Raw genomic sequence first — 21857 nt, 5'->3', positions numbered from 1 at the left:
TTTTGATGCGTTGATCGCAGCGTGTTGGAACTGCGCACAATCGATTTCTCTCTTAAAATTACGTCGGAATAGTGCCACAATTATTTTATTCCAGCACTTTTCAGAATTGCGAAAATTTTCGCCAAAAATGCAAAGGGGTTAGCCTTACTTTTTCTTCATTTTTCGACCAAAAATTTTGGGTCTCAGAATCGTTGTGTATGACCCTATCTCGACTAATTGGACTCCTGGGAACTCAGAAAACGCAGCGAAAAGAGCGTGGGATCAACAGGAGAGAAGTTACGAAGGAAAAAGCACCTGCTGAAAAATGTCGAAAACACAGGTTCTCGTTTTTCGGCTCTAACTTCTGATGCGTTGATCGCAGCGTGTTGGAACTGCGCCCAATCGATTACTCTCGCAAAATCACGTCGGAATAGTGCAACAATTATTTTATTTCAGCACTTTTCAAAATCGCGAAAATTTTCGCAAAAAATGCAAAGGGGTTAGCCTTACTTTTTCTTCATTTTTCGACCAAAAATTTTGGGTCTCAGAATCGTTTTGTATGACCCTATCTCGACTAATTGGACTCCTGGGAACTCAGAAAACGCAGCGAAAAGAGCGTGGGATCAACAGGAGAGAAGTTACGAAGGAAAAAGCACCTGCTGAAAAATGTCGAAAACACAGGTTCTCGTTTTTCGGCTCTAACTTCTGATGCGTTGATCGCAGCGTGTTGGAACTGCGCCCAATCGATTACTCTCGCAAAATCACGTCGGAATAGTGCAACAATTATTTTGTTTCAGCACTTTTCAAAATCGCGAAAATTTTCGCAAAAAATGCAAAGGGGTTAGCCTTACTTTTTCGTCATTTTTCGACCAAAAATTTTGGGTCTCAGAATCGTTTTGTATGACCCTATCCTGACTAATTGGACCCCTGGGAACTCAGAAAACGCAGCGAAAAGAGCGTGGGATCAACAGGAGAGGAGTTACGAAGGAATTAGCACCTGCTGAAAAATGTCGAAAACACAGGTTCTCGTTTTTCGGCTCTAACTTCTGATGCGTTGATCGCAGCGTGTTGGAACTGCGCACAATCGATTTCTCTCTTAAAATTACGTCGGAATAGTGCCACAATTATTTTAATCCAGCACTTTTCAGAATTGCGAAAATTTTCGCCAAAAATGCAAAGGGGTTAGCCTTACTTTTTCTTCATTTTTCGACCAAAAATTTTGGGTCTCAGAATCGTTTTGTATGACCCTATCTCGACTAATTGGACCCCTGGGAACTCAGAAAACGCAGCGAAAAGAGCGTGGGATCAACAGGAGAGGAGTTACGAAGGAAAAAGCACCTGCTGAAAAATGTCGAAAACACAGGTTCTCGTTTTTCGGCTCTAACTTCTGATGCGTTGATCGCAGCGTGTTGGAACTGCGCACAATCGATTTCTCTCTTAAAATTACGTCGGAATAGTGCCACAATTATTTTATTCCAGCACTTTTCAGAATTGCGAAAATTTTCGCCAAAACTGCAAAGGGGTTAGCCTTACTTTTTCTTCATTTCTCGACCAAAAATTTTGGGACTCAGAATCGTTTTGTATGACCCTATCCTGACTAATTGGACCCCTGGGAACCCAGAAAACGCAGCGAAAAGAGCGTGGGATCAACAGGAGAGAAGTTACGAAGGAAAAAGCACCTGCTGAAAAATGTCGAAAACACAGGTTCTCGTTTTTCGGCTCTAACTTCTGATGCGTTGATCGCAGCGTGTTGGAACTGCGCCCAATCGATTTCTCTCTCAAAATTACGTCGGAATAGTGCCACAATTATTTTATTCCAGCACTTTTCAGAATTGCGAGAATTTTCGCCAAAAATGCAAAGGGGTTAGCCTTACTTTTTCGTCATTTTTCGACCAAAAATTTTGGGTCTCAGAATCGTTTTGTATGACCCTATCCTGACTAATTGGACCCCTGGGAACCCAGAAAACGCAGCGAAAAGAGCGTGGGATCAACAGGAGAGAAGTTACGAAGGAAAAAGCACCTGCTGAAAAATGTCGAAAACACAGGTTCTCGTTTTTCGGCTCTAACTTCTGATGCGTTGATCGCAGCGTGTTGGAACTGCGCCCAGTCGATTTCTCTCGCAAAATCACGTCGGAATAGTGCAACAATTATTTTATTTCAGCACTTTTCAAAATCGCGAAAATTTTCGCAAAAAATGCAAAGGCGTTAGCCTTACTTTTTCTTCATTTTTCGACCAAAAATTTTGGGACTCAGAATCGTTTTGTATGACCCTATCTCGACTAATTGGACCCCTGGGAACTCAGAAAACGCAGCGAGACGAGCGTGGGATCAACAGGAGAGGAGTTACGAAGGAAAAAGCACCTGCTGAAAAATGTCGAAAACACAGGTTCTCGTTTTTTGGCTGTAACTTTTGATTCATCGATCGCAGCGTATTGGGACTGCGCCCAGTCGATTTCTCTCTCAAAATTACGTCGGAATAGTTCAACAATTATCTTATTTCAGCACTTTTCAAAATCGCGAGAATTTTCGCAGAAAATGCAAAGGGGTTAGCCTTACTTTTTCGTCATTTTTCGACCAAAAATTTTGGGACTCAGAATCGTTTTGTATGACCCTATCTCGACTAATTGGACCCCTGGGAACTCAGAAAACGCAGCGAGACGAGCGTGGGATCAACAGGAGAGGAGTTACGAAGGAAAAAGCACCTGCTGAAAAATGTCGAAAACACAGGTTCTCGTTTTTTGGCTGTAACTTTTGATTCATCGATCGCAGCGTATTGGGACTGCGCCCAGTCGATTTCTCTCTCAAAATCACGTCGGAATAGTGCAACAATTATTTTATTTCAGCACTTTTCAAAATCGCGAAAATTTTCGCAAAAAATGCAAAGGGGTTAGCCTTACTTTTTCGTCATTTTTCGACCAAAAATTTTGGGTCTCAGAATCGTTTTGTATGACCCTATCCTGACTAATTGGACCCCTGGGAACCCAGAAAACGCAGCGAAAAGAGCGTGGGATCAACAGGAGAGAAGTTACGAAGGAAAAAGCACCTGCTGAAAAATGTCGAAAACACAGGTTCTCGTTTTTCGGCTCTAACTTCTAATGCGTTGATCGCAGCGTGTTGGAACTGCGCCCAATCGATTTCTCTCTCAAAATTACGTCGGAATAGTGCCACAATTATTTTATTCCAGCACTTTTCAGAATTGCGAAAATTTTCGCCAAAAATGCAAAGGGGTTAGCCTTACTTTTTCTTCATTTTTCGACCAAAAATTTTGGGTCTCAGAATCGTTTTGTATGACCCTATTCTGACTAATTGGACCCCTGGGAACTCAGAAAACGCAGCGAAAAGAGCGTCGGATCAACAGGAGAGAAGTTACGAAGGAAAAAGCACCTGCTGTAAAATGTCGAAAACACAGGTTCTCGTTTTTCGGCTCTAACTTCTGATGCGTTGATCGCAGCGTGTTGGAACTGCGCCCAATCGATTTCTCTCTCAAAATTACGTCGGAATAGTTCAACAATTATTTTATTTCAGCACTTTTCAAAATCGCGAAAATTTTCGCAAAAAATGCAAAGGGGTTAGCCTTACTTTTTCTTCATTTTTCGACCAAAAATTTTGGGACTCAGAATCGTTCTGTATGACCCTATCCTGACTAATTGGACCCCTGGGAACCCAGAAAACGCAGCGAAAAGAGCGTGGGATCAACAGGAGAGAAGTTACGAAGGAAAAAGCACCTGCTGAAAAATGTCGAAAACACAGGTTCTCGTTTTTCGGCTCTAACTTCTGATGCGTTGATCGCAGCGTGTTGGAACTGCGCCCAATCGATTTCTCTCTCAAAATTACGTCGAAATAGTGCCAGAATTATTTTATTTCAGCACTTTTCAAAATCTCGAAAATTTTCGCAAAAAATGCAAAGGGGTTAGTGTTACGCCCCGACGTACTGCCTTGGCGTACCTTTTTCAAAATTCCATTTCATTTCATTTCTTTAATTATTTCATAACAATCTCATATTCTAATAGGGTCACGTACAGTCCTCGGCATCCGCTGACATTGTATCTTATTTGCTGACACCAGGAATCGCGTTATAAAATTACTGACCTAGTAACAGCGGCGCTCAGCCCGGGAATATCTCTCTTTTTAAGTCAAAATTATCATCAATAATTAGGATAAACCACTACCTTTGGAACCCTCAAATTAAAATAGATTCTTTGTTAAGATGTGTGGATGAATGCGTGAGAATTATCTTAAGATACCTTCTGTTAACATCTTGTACGTATAAGTGACGAGATTGAGAATCGTCGGAATACCATCGAATGACGCGAACTAACGCTGACCGTGTAGATTTGGACACCGGGAGGTCGCCCCCGCACTTAATTGGCTAATTACTGTTGCAACTTGTTGCAACTGCAGATTTTTCCCTATTAATACCCTCTGGCCCAAGCAGCCATGTCTTACGTCTGTCAAGTCGCGAAGTGCGTGGACGTAAACCCGGATTAGCCCTCTCGAGCAATAGTAGCGTTCGGAAAATCTTAGTTGTGACCGGCCTAAAGTCTCGCGCTAATTCGTTAAATTCGAGCATTCAGTTATTCTATTAGCTGCAAGAGACTCACTTTCTTCTACATTTCCATCTTTTCTGTTCTTTACTAAATCTCATCTTTTCTGTGAATAGACATTTTTATGCAGTTCCATTTTCCATAATTAAACTGAGTTCGGCCCTGATTCAATCGAATCAGGTAATCTTAAATATAATTCCAAATCTAAAAGACTAAGTGACCGACGTTTAACACCGTTCGATTGATCAACTCTTCCAAACTTGAGGTGAGGCTCCTGGTCCAGCATTCTACCGACGCAGACCGACACGATCCGACGGCTCTCAATCTCGTCGACCGATTCACCTAAAGCTAAGTCAATCCGAGTGTTAATCTTCGAAATTAAACGAATTCTTGTTTCACCTTTATAATCAAAATCTACTTCAGTAATTTTCATTCAAAATCAAGTCTAGAATTGGTGGCTAGCTTCACTACCCCCAATTAAATCGTACTTATTGTTTCCAAGAATTAACGAATAAGACTTAACTATAATATATATATAATTGATTCAAGATAATCTAAAAAGAGAGATACAATCCAATAATCACGACCAGCTAGTTAACCATCGTTCAGAGTAGATGTTCCTGGTACCAAATAATAATATCCCTTTAGAATATTATAACACACGATTTGTATGAACTTGAACACTTTATAAATTGTTATTTTCGGCTCATATACAGAAACAGAATATACTTCATCTTTTACCAGTTGAATCATATTAAACATTTATTTTGAACGACCTTTTTCCCACTTTCTTTATTATAAAATTGCCTCAACGATTTAAACAAACCTCACAGACCTGTACAGGACTATAGCAACACGATCCTACAAATTACCGGCTTATCGAAAGGTAGGTCTTCTCTTAGTTTTAATAATTATTCATTGTCGTTACGTGGGAGCTCGATTATTCAATTAATCATTAACTACCACCGCTCAGTACACCCTCACCCCCACGTAACACAAGAATTGGTGGCAGCGGTGGGATTTTGTTGCTAAAAGTGAGATTTGTTTAAATAAAAAAAAAAAAAAAAAAAAAAAAAAAAAAAAAAAAAAAAAAAAAAAAAATTTTAATTTCAATTTTTGTGTTAAAATTGAAAAACTGGTCAAACGCATAAAAAAAAAAAAAAAACAAGTATCTTTCTTTCTAGATAATAATTACCATAATCAACGACAAATTGTGCATGAAACTCTTCGATTTATTACTTGTGTACTTGTATGTATATATCATAATATCCTGATATCGTATATTGCCGAATTTTCCACTGGTCATTTGTGTATTTACTGTGTTCCCAATATTTGCCTGAAATTGGCCTGAATTATTTCGTGTGCATAAACAACCTTTTTCGATTTTGAAATGCCTAACGAAACGGGAAACCAGAGCGCGGACCGAACCAATGTATCCGCCCTAGACGCGAGTAATGCAATGATGACGTCAATGGCGGAGTGCTTCGCGCTACAACACAGTACGCTTAATATTCCACATTTTGACGGGAAAAACATTCGTTTGAAAGATTTCATACAAGACGTGCAAAACGGTTCAGTGTATGTTCCGCCGAATTCGGAAGGCGCATATGTAAAGTGCGTTCTAGGAAAATTGCAAGGAGCAGCTCGCGACAGTACATATGGCGAAACTTTCAATACGGTCAATGAATTAATAAAACATCTGAAAAGTCGATTTGCAGCCGAAAAGACTTATCCGTATTATCAACAAGAGATCGCGAATATACGGATGAAACGTGATGAAAACGTGAGCGATTTCTACGATCGATTAAAAATCTTGATCAGTGCAGCTCGCGTAGCTTTAGAAGACGAGTACGGAAAAACTGAGGTCGACGCGGTAATGAAAGTACTACAAGTGAACGCGTTGGATGCTTATATTCGAGGACTACCTGAAGCTATCGAAAGATATGTTGAAGGACGTGTAAAGACATTGGAAGAAGCGTTTAAGTTAGCGCGAAAAACAGAAAATCGTATGCGTCAGGGAATAATATCTTCCGGAGAAACGCAGAGAGTACAAATTCCGCGACCGAACTCTCCAATGATCTATAACCAAAATAACGCGCCGCGATTGTATTCGAATTATGGCATCTCAGACGGAGCGGAGACACGCGCGAGAAGCCCGTCGCCGAACGCGGCAATGTACAGACACCCGACGGCAAACGTCGCCGATCGACGATCACCCGAACCGAGAGGTTATTACCCATACGGCATGCCCGCTCAATCACAGTTTCAGCACCAGGAACCGCGTGGTTATCAATATCCGCCTTATTTTCCACAATACCCGTATTATTATCCGCCGATGACATATCCGTATTTACCACCTTATGGATATCCGCCCACAATAAATCCTGCATCGATTCCACAGAGATCGGGATCGCCGGGAGCAAATTTAAATACGGGCAGATCGAATTCGCCAAATTCAAACATCCGTTCATACGACCCGAGTCAGCAGTCCGGTTTTAATCAAGCGAGGTTTGATAATTCGAACGTCAGAACACGGTCACCATCTCCGCGTAGAACGTCCGAATCAGCTGAATCTTTAAACTTGAACGCGACTCGTCGTCCGGACGCAACGGCGAGGTACGCGACGCCCGAGCGTCAACCGACGGTCCGTTTCGCGGAACCGCCGGCCGGTGCAACGATACGCGCGGACCAGATCGAGAATCGCCACTGATCAGGATGACAGCTCCTGAATTAAAAGAACACTCAGCAATTTTTCTAATAGACACCGGCGCAGATATCAGTCTAATTAAAGCTAATGTTTTACATCCTGACGTTTTAATCAGTGTAGACGAAATTTCTATGATAACGGGAATAACAACCAACAAAGTTAAAACTTTGGGAATAACAAATTTAACTTTACAAAACGAACCAAGTAAATTTCACGTCGTACGGTCAACCTTTTTGCTAAATTGCGACGGTATATTAGGTAAAGATTATTTGCGCGAGCGTAAGGCTGAGATCTCTTTTACACATAACACCTTGGTAACGAAAACTGACCCGATTAGACCGATACGATTTATCGGATATGAAGAACATTCCGATACCGAAACAAAACCGCAAAAACGTTTGTTTAAAATTCGTGCGCGCACAAAGCAAGCCATTGGCATCGACGTAATCAGTTGTGGCACAAAAGAAGCATATTTGCCACGCGTAGAAACCATAGACGGCGTATACATTGGTGAAGCTGCAGTCTCGGTACAAGATGGCGTATGCCATGTTCTTGCAATTAATACCTTGGATAGAGATATTGAAATAGAGATTCCACCACAGGAAGTGATACCTTTTGAATATCACAACTTTCCGGAGGAGCATGAATATCACGATTCAAGTTCAGAAGACTTAAATTTAGAACCTGTAGTGACTGATCGATTTACAGAAATTCAATCAAAATTGCATCTAGATCATTTAAATATAGAGGAACGCGATCACGTATTAGATATCATTGAGGAATATCCGGAATTATTCCATTTACCTGGAGATAAATTAAAATCTACACCCGGAATTCAGCATCGTATACCAACCGAGGATGATATACCGATTAATACGCGACAATACCGGTTCCCTCCAATTCACAAAACCGAGATTGAAAACCAAATCAAAATTAAAATTGACAACGGAATAATAGTTCCTTCAAATTCACCGTATAATTCACCCGTGTGGATTGTACCCAAAAAACCAGATTCTGCGGGTAGAAAACGATGGCGCATGGTAATTGATTTTCGGAAATTGAATGAAAAGACAATTGGGGACGCGTATCCATTACCTAACATTACAGACATTCTTGATCATCTCGGTGAAGCGCGATATTTTTCAACTTTCGATCTTGCCAGCGGTTTCCAACAAATTGAAATGGACCCCCAAGATAGAGCAAAAACCGCATTCACAACACCAAACGGTCATTACGAATATCTTAGAATGCCTGAAGGGCTTAAAAACGCGCCCGCTACATTTCAAAGATTAATGGATCGAACATTACGCGGACTACAAGGAGTCGAAGTTTTCGTTTATTTAGACGACATCGTAGTTTATGCAAAGAATTTAGAAGAACACGGCAAGAAAATCCGCCGGTTATTTAACAAATTAAAAGACGCTAGATTAACGTTACAACCAGATAAATGTGAATTTCTAAAAACAGAAGTGGCTTATTTAGGCCATATTATTGGCAGATCAGGAGTTAGACCGGACCCGAAGAAAATTACCGCGGTTCGACATTTTCCACAACCTAAAAATCCTAAGAACATTAGACAATTTCTGGGACTAGCCGGTTACTACAGGCGTTTTATTAAAGATTTTGCGGGAAAGGCTAGGCCTCTTACAGACCTATTAAAGAAAGAATCACCATTTATTTGGGGAAAAGATCAAAAGAAAAGTTTCAAAATTTTAAGGAAATATCTATGCCAATATCCTATCTTGCAGTACCCAAATTTCAAAAAACAATTCACGTTAACTACCGACGCATCCGACTATGCAATCGGAGCCGTTTTGAGCCAGGAAGTGGACGGTTATGACATGCCCGTCGCCTACCTGTCTCGTGCTCTGAGCAAAGCGGAACAAAATTATTTTACAACTGAGAAAGAGTGTTTAGCAGCTCTATATGCCGTACTACATTTTCGACCTTACCTTTATGGCCGAAAATTCACACTGGTTAGTGATCATGAGCCATTGCGCTGGATCGACTCGATTAAAGATCCCGGGCAGCGACTAATACGATGGAGGCTCAAGTTACGAGATTACGAGTATGAATTCAAACACAAGGCTGGACGACTCAACAGTAACGCAGATGCATTGTCGCGCAATCCAGTCCCTGTTACCGACGGTATTACCCAATCGTCGGAGTCATCTGATAGTGGAAACGATAGTGACAACCTAATAATTAAATCTGTAGACTCATTTCCAAAATATTCAGACTATTTGAAAATAATTAGAACAGCTGATATTGAAAATCCAAACATTATTGAAGTACACGAAAGCGTTTTCGATAGACTTGACAATTATGCGCATACCGTTTCTGTAGATCTTGAAATGAGTTCCGGTATAGCAAGCGATTTTAGGAAAAAGTATGGGGTACCGGAACACCTTCGCAGTCAAGCCGATATGCATTCAGTAGCTAAATTAGAACTGCCAGATCAGAAAATTTATTACATTATGACAAAATTAAACTTTTGGGACAAACCAGAATATGAAGACATGTACCTCAGTCTGATCAATTTTCGGAAAATTTTAGAAGATGACTCTGTTAAAACAGTTAGAATACCTAGAATGGGATGCGGTCTAGACAAACTAGCATGGAACAAAGTAAGAACCATGTTACGATTCATTTTTGGAGGAACGGGAATCAAAATTTTTGCTTGTACAAATTTAAAATTAATAGAGAATCAAAAACTCCAGACGATATTTGCTATTATGAACCCTGGGTCAAACTTGAAGGTCAGTACTAAACCGAACCAATGGAAGATATTACCCATCGATTCGAAAATTTCAAAATTACCTGCTCCAAAAATAAAGCGACCATTAGCAAAATCAGACTCGATCCCAAGGAAAAAGTCAGCTGACGAAACATTCTGTCCAAAAACAAAGACTACCATAGAGCCTGATGAGAACGCGATCTCAACAAGAACTCGATCGAGAGCTAGGACAACAGCAGGAAGTAGGCAAGCTGTTTCTGAGGACTCATCCGACGATGAATCTTCCGAACCGCCGGCCTACCGGAGGCAAAGAAGTGTATTACCGAATTTAGGTCTTGAACAACCTACTACATCCCAGGGAACACAACAACCTGAACAAACAGACGTTCAGATTGACGACGACGACGTTGAATCTGATTCTGAGCCTGAAAATATAACAGTAAAATTAAAATCACCGCGTGATAGAGATAGCGATTCGGATGATGACGTATTTTTGCAAACAGAAGCGAGTCGTAAAGCTAAATTATCTATAGATCCTAAAGAATTGAGGAAATCATTTGACCTCTTTAATAAATCTTTGCGCGAAAGAAGTAATCTGAATCCGAAGGAGTTGCAAGATTCATTTGAACTCTTTGACAAGACCTTGCACGAGAGGAGTCTTCTAGACAACTCCAGTAACTCGGATGCAGATGAAGTAGAGTTACCAGGCCATATATCAGAGGGTGAAGAATTAGACGAAACCATTCGTGAGGTACTCGACGAAAATGATGAGACGGATGACGATGAACTAAATAATAAAATTGAAAAATTTTTAGAAAAAGTTAATAGAAATCAGGGAAACAATAGCGAGGCTGGACAGACTAACACCAATCAAACTAATTTGAATGAGTCAGTAGTTAGTCGACCTTTGCAGAAATCGGCATTACCAACACCTATAGTCGCACCCAGACCAATAGCACTCTCAACCCCGTATCCTTTGAATATGATACCTGAGTTGAACGAGACGGGGGACATTTCAGTAAAAAGCAAGGTCAGCAAAACGCCAAGGCGTTTACAGCCGCAACTAGAATTCCGAGATTTACCAACGCGAATTGAAATCACGGAAAGTATACCACCAGATTTAGAAACAGTATCGCCATTAAAATTTCCAAAAATAGGTTACCATACAGGGAATAGAATCTCATTCAGTCGTGAAAATTTGACATACAGAAAAGACAATTATGTACATTTCATATCAACAGATTCAGAATTTTCTACACCAGTCAGCAGACTATTAAACGATTTGGAATTAATAAATGCAGACGATCATCGTGATGCAAAACCAAAATTAGGCCAAGTCATTATTACAAAAACGGGAAAATATAGCATATTTAGCCTCGTAGTTAAAAGAAAACATTTTGACAAAATTGAATTACATAACGTCAAGGTAGCTTTAGGAAATTTGAAAACGACTTTATTAGATTTGAAAATAAAAACATTCAGAATTTCAAAATTAGGGGATATGACTGACGAACTGTCAATAGATATCTCAAATTTATTAATAGATATTTTTGAAGACGAAGACATAGACATTACAATCTGTTCAGGTATAACCGAGATACCACCATCAGAAATACGACTGGGCATAATTTCGGAAATGCATAGTGGACTGATGGGAGGACACAAAGGCGTGACCAAAACATATCGAAGAATCCGCGAAAGATTTTATTGGCCACGAATGAGAGAGGATATCAGTAATTTCATTCGGAGATGCGAAAGCTGTCAAGAACAAAAGCTAGTTCGCGTAAAGACTAGAGAGCCAATGCTAATAACGGACACTCCATCTGAGCCGTTTGAGAAAATTTCGCTAGATACAGTAGGTCCACTTCCGCAGACCCCTAGTGGCAACAAGCATATCTTAACTATGCAGGATAATTTGACAAAATTTTGTATCGCTGTGCCTATTCCCGATATAAGAGCTGAGACTGTGGCTCACGCAATGGTAAAACATCTGATTTTGCAATTTGGATCGCCTAAAACCATTCTAACAGATCGAGGAACAAGTTTCGTAAATAAACTATTACAAGAATTAGCTAAACTTTTCAAAATTAAACATATTACCACTTCCAGTTATCGACCACAATCAAATGGCGCATTAGAACGTAGTCATATTGTTTTAACAGAGTACATTAAACATTATATTGATGAGTTTGACAATTGGGATGAACTAGTTCAATTTGCTATGTTTTCATACAATACGGCAGTTCATGAAGCTACAAACTTCACACCGTATGAGCTAGTTTTCGGAAGAATAGCGCGCTGTCCAGCTTCGTTTGATACTGATGAAAACCGTTTAACGTACAACTCGTATCTTGAAGACCTAATGATCAGATTAAACGAAATGCAGGCCTTGGCTGCGACCAACTTAGTGCAGGCGAAGGAAAGGTCGAAAATGTATTACGATCGGACAGTACATCCGTTCAAAGGCAAAGCAGGAGACATGGTACGCGTACAAATAGAAGCTAGAAAAGGAAAATTTAGCAAGCGATACCAAGGTCCATATAGAATTGTTAAAGTCTTGGAAAACAATAATGTAGTATTAGAAGGTAACAACGGTGAAAGATTCGTTAAACACGTAGACAAACTCGAATTGGCTTACTGATGGAACGCATTGTAGACTGATTAATGCGACTACAAATAAGAGATGGGGAGTAATGAACATTCATTTTCGAGGAAATAAGGAGGAAGAATACCATGGATTCATTAGGGGAATTTACCTTATTAATTATCGGATTTTGGATATTGAGGGAAACGAACTTGGAAGACTACATGATCACATCATTTACCAACAATACTGGGATATTTCTAAGTAATTTTAAGCTTAACGCTAACGGATGGGGCGTGACCAACCGCAACGAGGGATATTCAACTGTAACTAGCTCTAAGTTTGAAGTCTAACACCTAAGAGGGAAGTTCAGCGATGAACTTGATCTGCCCTTAGAGTTCGTTCAGAAGCTTCTGAATGGATCAACTCAGTGTGATGTTAACCTTGAAACCTTTCCTTTCTTTCAAATTCCTTTCATTCCAAATTAACGTTAAAAATGCTACAGTATATTAAAAAAAAAAAAAAAATGACCATTGGAACTTCGGCAATTATTTAAGGTAAATGGCAATTTGGTGAAAACTTTTACAAAACCTAACAGGAGAAAAGGCGAGTTCGAGTGGCTGAATGCAGTCGATGAGCTGTTTGGGTCCAGAATGCACTACTCCAAAGGAACCCAGATGCCAAAACAAGGCAGCACTTCAAAGTACTGCCAGGATTCCTGTTCGTCAACCTATTAATGAGTATCCGCTACGAGGGTACACATACGACTACGACTGTCAGTGGGTCACATAATACTGGGCCCACCGCAAAGATCTGAATGCACGGAATCCGGCCACTACCAAGGCGTAAGGCTCTCCAACTAGCCGAGCATCCAGACCTCGCTCACCAATCAGAGGACACGGTACACCTGATGTGCACCAGCGCCAAAGCCAAATGTCAACCAACGCAGAACATACTAGCCGTTCCACCAACGTTTCGCATAAGTCATTTTCGCTATGAAGAACTCGGCTGACCAGTCTCACTGATCATAGAGAGTTATTCTCCCGCCGACCTTACATCCTAAATTGCGGTAGCAACGATTGTCACAATGTTCTAAGATATTCCACCTCTAATCATGATATTACTCCCTTACGTTAGCCTAAGATGTAGTTGTCCTTAATGTGAAGGCCGGCTGACCAGTTTACTGATCACAGAGAGCTACTCTCCCGCCGACCTGAAATTTGTTTATATATCTATATAATATTATTGTCACACACACACACACACACACACACACACACACACACACACACACACACACACATACATTATCATTTTGATGACTCTCAATTTTCATATACCTACTGGCCTTTAACTATTCATCAACGGGGACGTTGATGGTTTCTAAGTGGGGAGGGATGTTACGCCCCGACGTACTGCCTTGGCGTACCTTTTTCAAAATTCCATTTCATTTCATTTCTTTAATTATTTCATAACAATCTCATATTCTAATAGGGTCACGTACAGTCCTCGGCATCCGCTGACATTGTATCTTATTTGCTGACACCAGGAATCGCGTTATAAAATTACTGACCTAGTAACAGCGGCGCTCAGCCCGGGAATATCTCTCTTTTTAAGTCAAAATTATCATCAATAATTAGGATAAACCACTACCTTTGGAACCCTCAAATTAAAATAGATTCTTTGTTAAGATGTGTGGATGAATGCGTGAGAATTATCTTAAGATACCTTCTGTTAACATCTTGTACGTATAAGTGACGAGATTGAGAATCGTCGGAATACCATCGAATGACGCGAACTAACGCTGACCGTGTAGATTTGGACACCGGGAGGTCGCCCCCGCACTTAATTGGCTAATTACTGTTGCAACTTGTTGCAACTGCAGATTTTTCCCTATTAATACCCTCTGGCCCAAGCAGCCATGTCTTACGTCTGTCAAGTCGCGAAGTGCGTGGACGTAAACCCGGATTAGCCCTCTCGAGCAATAGTAGCGTTCGGAAAATCTTAGTTGTGACCGGCCTAAAGTCTCGCGCTAATTCGTTAAATTCGAGCATTCAGTTATTCTATTAGCTGCAAGAGACTCACTTTCTTCTACATTTCCATCTTTTCTGTTCTTTACTAAATCTCATCTTTTCTGTGAATAGACATTTTTATGCAGTTCCATTTTCCATAATTAAACTGAGTTCGGCCCTGATTCAATCGAATCAGGTAATCTTAAATATAATTCCAAATCTAAAAGACTAAGTGACCGACGTTTAACACCGTTCGATTGATCAACTCTTCCAAACTTGAGGTGAGGCTCCTGGTCCAGCATTCTACCGACGCAGACCGACACGATCCGACGGCTCTCAATCTCGTCGACCGATTCACCTAAAGCTAAGTCAATCCGAGTGTTAATCTTCGAAATTAAACGAATTCTTGTTTCACCTTTATAATCAAAATCTACTTCAGTAATTTTCATTCAAAATCAAGTCTAGAATTGGTGGCTAGCTTCACTACCCCCAATTAAATCGTACTTATTGTTTCCAAGAATTAACGAATAAGACTTAACTATAATATATATATAATTGATTCAAGATAATCTAAAAAGAGAGATACAATCCAATAATCACGACCAGCTAGTTAACCATCGTTCAGAGTAGATGTTCCTGGTACCAAATAATAATATCCCTTTAGAATATTATAACACACGATTTGTATGAACTTGAACACTTTATAAATTGTTATTTTCGGCTCATATACAGAAACAGAATATACTTCATCTTTTACCAGTTGAATCATATTAAACATTTATTTTGAACGACCTTTTTCCCACTTTCTTTATTATAAAATTGCCTCAACGATTTAAACAAACCTCACAGACCTGTACAGGACTATAGCAACACGATCCTACAAATTACCGGCTTATCGAAAGGTAGGTCTTCTCTTAGTTTTAATAATTATTCATTGTCGTTACGTGGGAGCTCGATTATTCAATTAATCATTAACTACCACCGCTCAGTACACCCTCACCCCCACGTAACATTAGCCTTACTTTTTCTTCATTTTTCGACCAAAAATTTTGGGTCTCAGAATCGTTTTGTATGACCCTATTCTGACTAATTGGACCCCTGGGAACTCAGAAAACGCAGCGAAAAGAGCGTGGGATCAACAGGAGAGAAGTTACGAAGGAAAAAGCACCTGCTGAAAAATGTCGAAAACACAGGTTCTCGTTTTTTGGCTGTAACTTTTGATTCATTGATCGCAGCGTATTGGGACTGCGCCCAGTCGATTTCTCTCGCAAAATCACGTCGGAATAGTGCAACAATTATTTTATTTCAGCACTTTTCAAAATCGCGAAAATTTTCGCAAAAAATGCAAAGGGGTTAGCCTTACTTTTTCGTCATTTTTCGACCAAAAATTTTGGGTCTCAGAATCGTTTTGTATGACCCTATTCTGACTAATTGGACCCCTGGGAACTCAGAAAACGCAGCGAAAAGAGCGTGGGATCAACAGGAGAGAAGTTACGAAGGAAAAAGCACCTGCTGAAAAATGTCGAAAACACAGGTTCTCGTTTTTTGGCTGTAACTTTTGATTCATTGATCGCAGCGTATTGGGACTGCGCCCAGTCGATTTCTCTCGCAAAATCACGTCGGAATAGTGCAACAATTATTTTATTTCAGCACTTTTAAAAATCGCGAAAATTTTCGCAAAAAATGCAAAGGGGTTAGCCTTACTTTTTCGTCATTTTTCGACCAAAAATTTTGGGTCTCAGAATCGTTTTGTATGACCCTATCCTGACTAATTGGACCCCTGGGAACCCAGAAAACGCAGCGAAAAGAGCGTGGGATCAACAGGAGAGAAGTTACGAAGGAAAAAGCACCTGCTGAAAAATGTCGAAAACACAGGTTCTCGTTTTTCGGCGCTAACTTCTGATGCGTTGATCGCAGCGTGTTGGAACTGCGCCCAATCGATTTCTCTCTCAAAATTACGTCGAAATAGTGCCACAATTATTTCATTCCAGCACTTTTCAGAATTGCGAAAATTTTCGCCAAAAATGCAAAGGGGTTAGCCTTACTTTTTCTTCATTTTTCGACCAAAAATTTTGGGTCTCAGAACCGTTTTGTATGACCCTATTCTGACTGATTGGACCCCTAGGAACTCAGAAAACGCAGCGAAAAGAGCGTGGGATCAACAGGAGAGAAGTTACGAAGGAATTAGCACCTGCTGAAAAATGTCGAAAACACAGGTTCTCGTTTTTTGGCTGTAACTTTTGATTCATTAATCGCAGCGTATTGGGACTGCGCCCAGTCGATTTCTTTCGCAAAATCACGTCGGAGTAGTGCAACAATTATTTTATTTCAGCACTTTTCAAAATCGCGAAAATTTTCGCAAAAAATGCAAAGGGGTTAGCCTTACTTTTTCCTCATTTTTCGACCAAAATTTTTGGGTCTCAGAATCGTTCTGTATGACCCTATCTCGACTAATTGAACCCCTGGGAACTCAGAAAACGCAGCGAAAAGAGCGTGGGATCAACAGGAGAGGAGTTACGAAGGAATTAGCACCTGCTGAAAAATGTCGAAAACACAGGTTCTCGTTTTTTGGCTGTAACTTTTGATTCATTGATCGCAGCGTATTGGGACTGCGCCCAGTCGATTTCTCTCGCAAAATCACGTCGGAATAGTGCGACAATTATTTTATTTCAGCACTTTTCAAAATCGCGAAAATTTTCGCAAAAAATGCAAAGGGGTTAGCCTTACTTTTTCGTCATTTTTCGACCAAAAATTTTGGGTCTCAGAATCGTTTTGTATGACCCTATCCTGACTAATTGGACCCCTGGGAACCCAGAAAACGCAGCGAAAAGAGCGTGGGATCAACAGGAGAGAAGTTACGAAGGAAAAAGCACCTGCTGAAAAATGTCGAAAACACAGGTTCTCGTTTTTCGGCTCTAACTTCTGATGCGTTGATCGCAGCGTGTTGGAACTGCGCCCAGTCGATTTCTCTCGCAAAATCACGTCGGAATGGTGCAACAATTATTTTATTTCAGCACTTTTCAAAATCTCGAAAATTTTCGCAAAAAATGCAAAGGGGTTAGTGTTACGCCCCGACGTACTGCCTTGGCGTACCTTTTTCAAAATTCCATTTCATTTCATTTCTTTAATTATTTCATAACAATCTCATATTCTAATAGGGTCACGTACAGTCCTCGGCATCCGCTGACATTGTATCTTATTTGCTGACACCAGGAATCGCGTTATAAAATTACTGACCTAGTAACAGCGGCGCTCAGCCCGGGAATATCTCTCTTTTTAAGTCAAAATTATCATCAATAATTAGGATAAACCACTACCTTTGGAACCCTCAAATTAAAATAGATTCTTTGTTAAGATGTGTGGATGAATGCGTGAGAATTATCTTAAGATACCTTCTGTTAACATCTTGTACGTATAAGTGACGAGATTGAGAATCGTCGGAATACCATCGAATGACGCGAACTAACGCTGACCGTGTAGATTTGGACACCGGGAGGTCGCCCCCGCACTTAATTGGCTAATTACTGTTGCAACTTGTTGCAACTGCAGATTTTTCCCTATTAATACCCTCTGGCCCAAGCAGCCATGTCTTACGTCTGTCAAGTCGCGAAGTGCGTGGACGTAAACCCGGATTAGCCCTCTCGAGCAATAGTAGCGTTCGGAAAATCTTAGTTGTGACCGGCCTAAAGTCTCGCGCTAATTCGTTAAATTCGAGCATTCAGTTATTCTATTAGCTGCAAGAGACTCACTTTCTTCTACATTTCCATCTTTTCTGTTCTTTACTAAATCTCATCTTTTCTGTGAATAGACATTTTTATGCAGTTCCATTTTCCATAATTAAACTGAGTTCGGCCCTGATTCAATCGAATCAGGTAATCTTAAATATAATTCCAAATCTAAAAGACTAAGTGACCGACGTTTAACACCGTTCGATTGATCAACTCTTCCAAACTTGAGGTGAGGCTCCTGGTCCAGCATTCTACCGACGCAGACCGACACGATCCGACGGCTCTCAATCTCGTCGACCGATTCACCTAAAGCTAAGTCAATCCGAGTGTTAATCTTCGAAATTAAACGAATTCTTGTTTCACCTTTATAATCAAAATCTACTTCAGTAATTTTCATTCAAAATCAAGTCTAGAATTGGTGGCTAGCTTCACTACCCCCAATTAAATCGTACTTATTGTTTCCAAGAATTAACGAATAAGACTTAACTATAATATATATATAATTGATTCAAGATAATCTAAAAAGAGAGATACAATCCAATAATCACGACCAGCTAGTTAACCATCGTTCAGAGTAGATGTTCCTGGTACCAAATAATAATATCCCTTTAGAATATTATAACACACGATTTGTATGAACTTGAACACTTTATAAATTGTTATTTTCGGCTCATATACAGAAACAGAATATACTTCATCTTTTACCAGTTGAATCATATTAAACATTTATTTTGAACGACCTTTTTCCCACTTTCTTTATTATAAAATTGCCTCAACGATTTAAACAAACCTCACAGACCTGTACAGGACTATAGCAACACGATCCTACAAATTACCGGCTTATCGAAAGGTAGGTCTTCTCTTAGTTTTAATAATTATTCATTGTCGTTACGTGGGAGCTCGATTATTCAATTAATCATTAACTACCACCGCTCAGTACACCCTCACCCCCACGTAACACAAGAATTGGTGGCAGCGGTGGGATTTTGTTGCTAAAAGTGAGATTTGTTTAAATAAAAAAAAAAAAAAAAAAAAAAAAAAAAAAAAAAAAAAAAAAAAAAAAAAATTTTAATTTCAATTTTTGTGTTAAAATTGAAAAACTGGTCAAACGCATAAAAAAAAAAAAAAAACAAGTATCTTTCTTTCTAGATAATAATTACCATAATCAACGACAAATTGTGCATGAAACTCTTCGATTTATTACTTGTGTACTTGTATGTATATATCATAATATCCTGATATCGTATATTGCCGAATTTTCCACTGGTCATTTGTGTATTTACTGTGTTCCCAATATTTGCCTGAAATTGGCCTGAATTATTTCGTGTGCATAAACAACCTTTTTCGATTTTGAAATGCCTAACGAAACGGGAAACCAGAGCGCGGACCGAACCAATGTATCCGCCCTAGACGCGAGTAATGCAATGATGACGTCAATGGCGGAGTGCTTCGCGCTACAACACAGTACGCTTAATATTCCACATTTTGACGGGAAAAACATTCGTTTGAAAGATTTCATACAAGACGTGCAAAACGGTTCAGTGTATGTTCCGCCGAATTCGGAAGGCGCATATGTAAAGTGCGTTCTAGGAAAATTGCAAGGAGCAGCTCGCGACAGTACATATGGCGAAACTTTCAATACGGTCAATGAATTAATAAAACATCTGAAAAGTCGATTTGCAGCCGAAAAGACTTATCCGTATTATCAACAAGAGATCGCGAATATACGGATGAAACGTGATGAAAACGTGAGCGATTTCTACGATCGATTAAAAATCTTGATCAGTGCAGCTCGCGTAGCTTTAGAAGACGAGTACGGAAAAACTGAGGTCGACGCGGTAATGAAAGTACTACAAGTGAACGCGTTGGATGCTTATATTCGAGGACTACCTGAAGCTATCGAAAGATATGTTGAAGGACGTGTAAAGACATTGGAAGAAGCGTTTAAGTTAGCGCGAAAAACAGAAAATCGTATGCGTCAGGGAATAATATCTTCCGGAGAAACGCAGAGAGTACAAATTCCGCGACCGAACTCTCCAATGATCTATAACCAAAATAACGCGCCGCGATTGTATTCGAATTATGGCATCTCAGACGGAGCGGAGACACGCGCGAGAAGCCCGTCGCCGAACGCGGCAATGTACAGACACCCGACGGCAAACGTCGCCGATCGACGATCACCCGAACCGAGAGGTTATTACCCATACGGCATGCCCGCTCAATCACAGTTTCAGCACCAGGAACCGCGTGGTTATCAATATCCGCCTTATTTTCCACAATACCCGTATTATTATCCGCCGATGACATATCCGTATTTACCACCTTATGGATATCCGCCCACAATAAATCCTGCATCGATTCCACAGAGATCGGGATCGCCGGGAGCAAATTTAAATACGGGCAGATCGAATTCGCCAAATTCAAACATCCGTTCATACGACCCGAGTCAGCAGTCCGGTTTTAATCAAGCGAGGTTTGATAATTCGAACGTCAGAACACGGTCACCATCTCCGCGTAGAACGTCCGAATCAGCTGAATCTTTAAACTTGAACGCGACTCGTCGTCCGGACGCAACGGCGAGGTACGCGACGCCCGAGCGTCAACCGACGGTCCGTTTCGCGGAACCGCCGGCCGGTGCAACGATACGCGCGGACCAGATCGAGAATCGCCACTGATCAGGATGACAGCTCCTGAATTAAAAGAACACTCAGCAATTTTTCTAATAGACACCGGCGCAGATATCAGTCTAATTAAAGCTAATGTTTTACATCCTGACGTTTTAATCAGTGTAGACGAAATTTCTATGATAACGGGAATAACAACCAACAAAGTTAAAACTTTGGGAATAACAAATTTAACTTTACAAAACGAACCAAGTAAATTTCACGTCGTACGGTCAACCTTTTTGCTAAATTGCGACGGTATATTAGGTAAAGATTATTTGCGCGAGCGTAAGGCTGAGATCTCTTTTACACATAACACCTTGGTAACGAAAACTGACCCGATTAGACCGATACGATTTATCGGATATGAAGAACATTCCGATACCGAAACAAAACCGCAAAAACGTTTGTTTAAAATTCGTGCGCGCACAAAGCAAGCCATTGGCATCGACGTAATCAGTTGTGGCACAAAAGAAGCATATTTGCCACGCGTAGAAACCATAGACGGCGTATACATTGGTGAAGCTGCAGTCTCGGTACAAGATGGCGTATGCCATGTTCTTGCAATTAATACCTTGGATAGAGATATTGAAATAGAGATTCCACCACAGGAAGTGATACCTTTTGAATATCACAACTTTCCGGAGGAGCATGAATATCACGATTCAAGTTCAGAAGACTTAAATTTAGAACCTGTAGTGACTGATCGATTTACAGAAATTCAATCAAAATTGCATCTAGATCATTTAAATATAGAGGAACGCGATCACGTATTAGATATCATTGAGGAATATCCGGAATTATTCCATTTACCTGGAGATAAATTAAAATCTACACCCGGAATTCAGCATCGTATACCAACCGAGGATGATATACCGATTAATACGCGACAATACCGGTTCC

This window comes from Neodiprion lecontei, chromosome 7 (genome assembly GCF_021901455.1).
Source record: "Neodiprion lecontei isolate iyNeoLeco1 chromosome 7, iyNeoLeco1.1, whole genome shotgun sequence".
In the NCBI taxonomy this organism is placed as follows: domain Eukaryota; kingdom Metazoa; phylum Arthropoda; class Insecta; order Hymenoptera; family Diprionidae; genus Neodiprion; species Neodiprion lecontei.
This window is presented reverse-complemented; position numbering follows the sequence as displayed.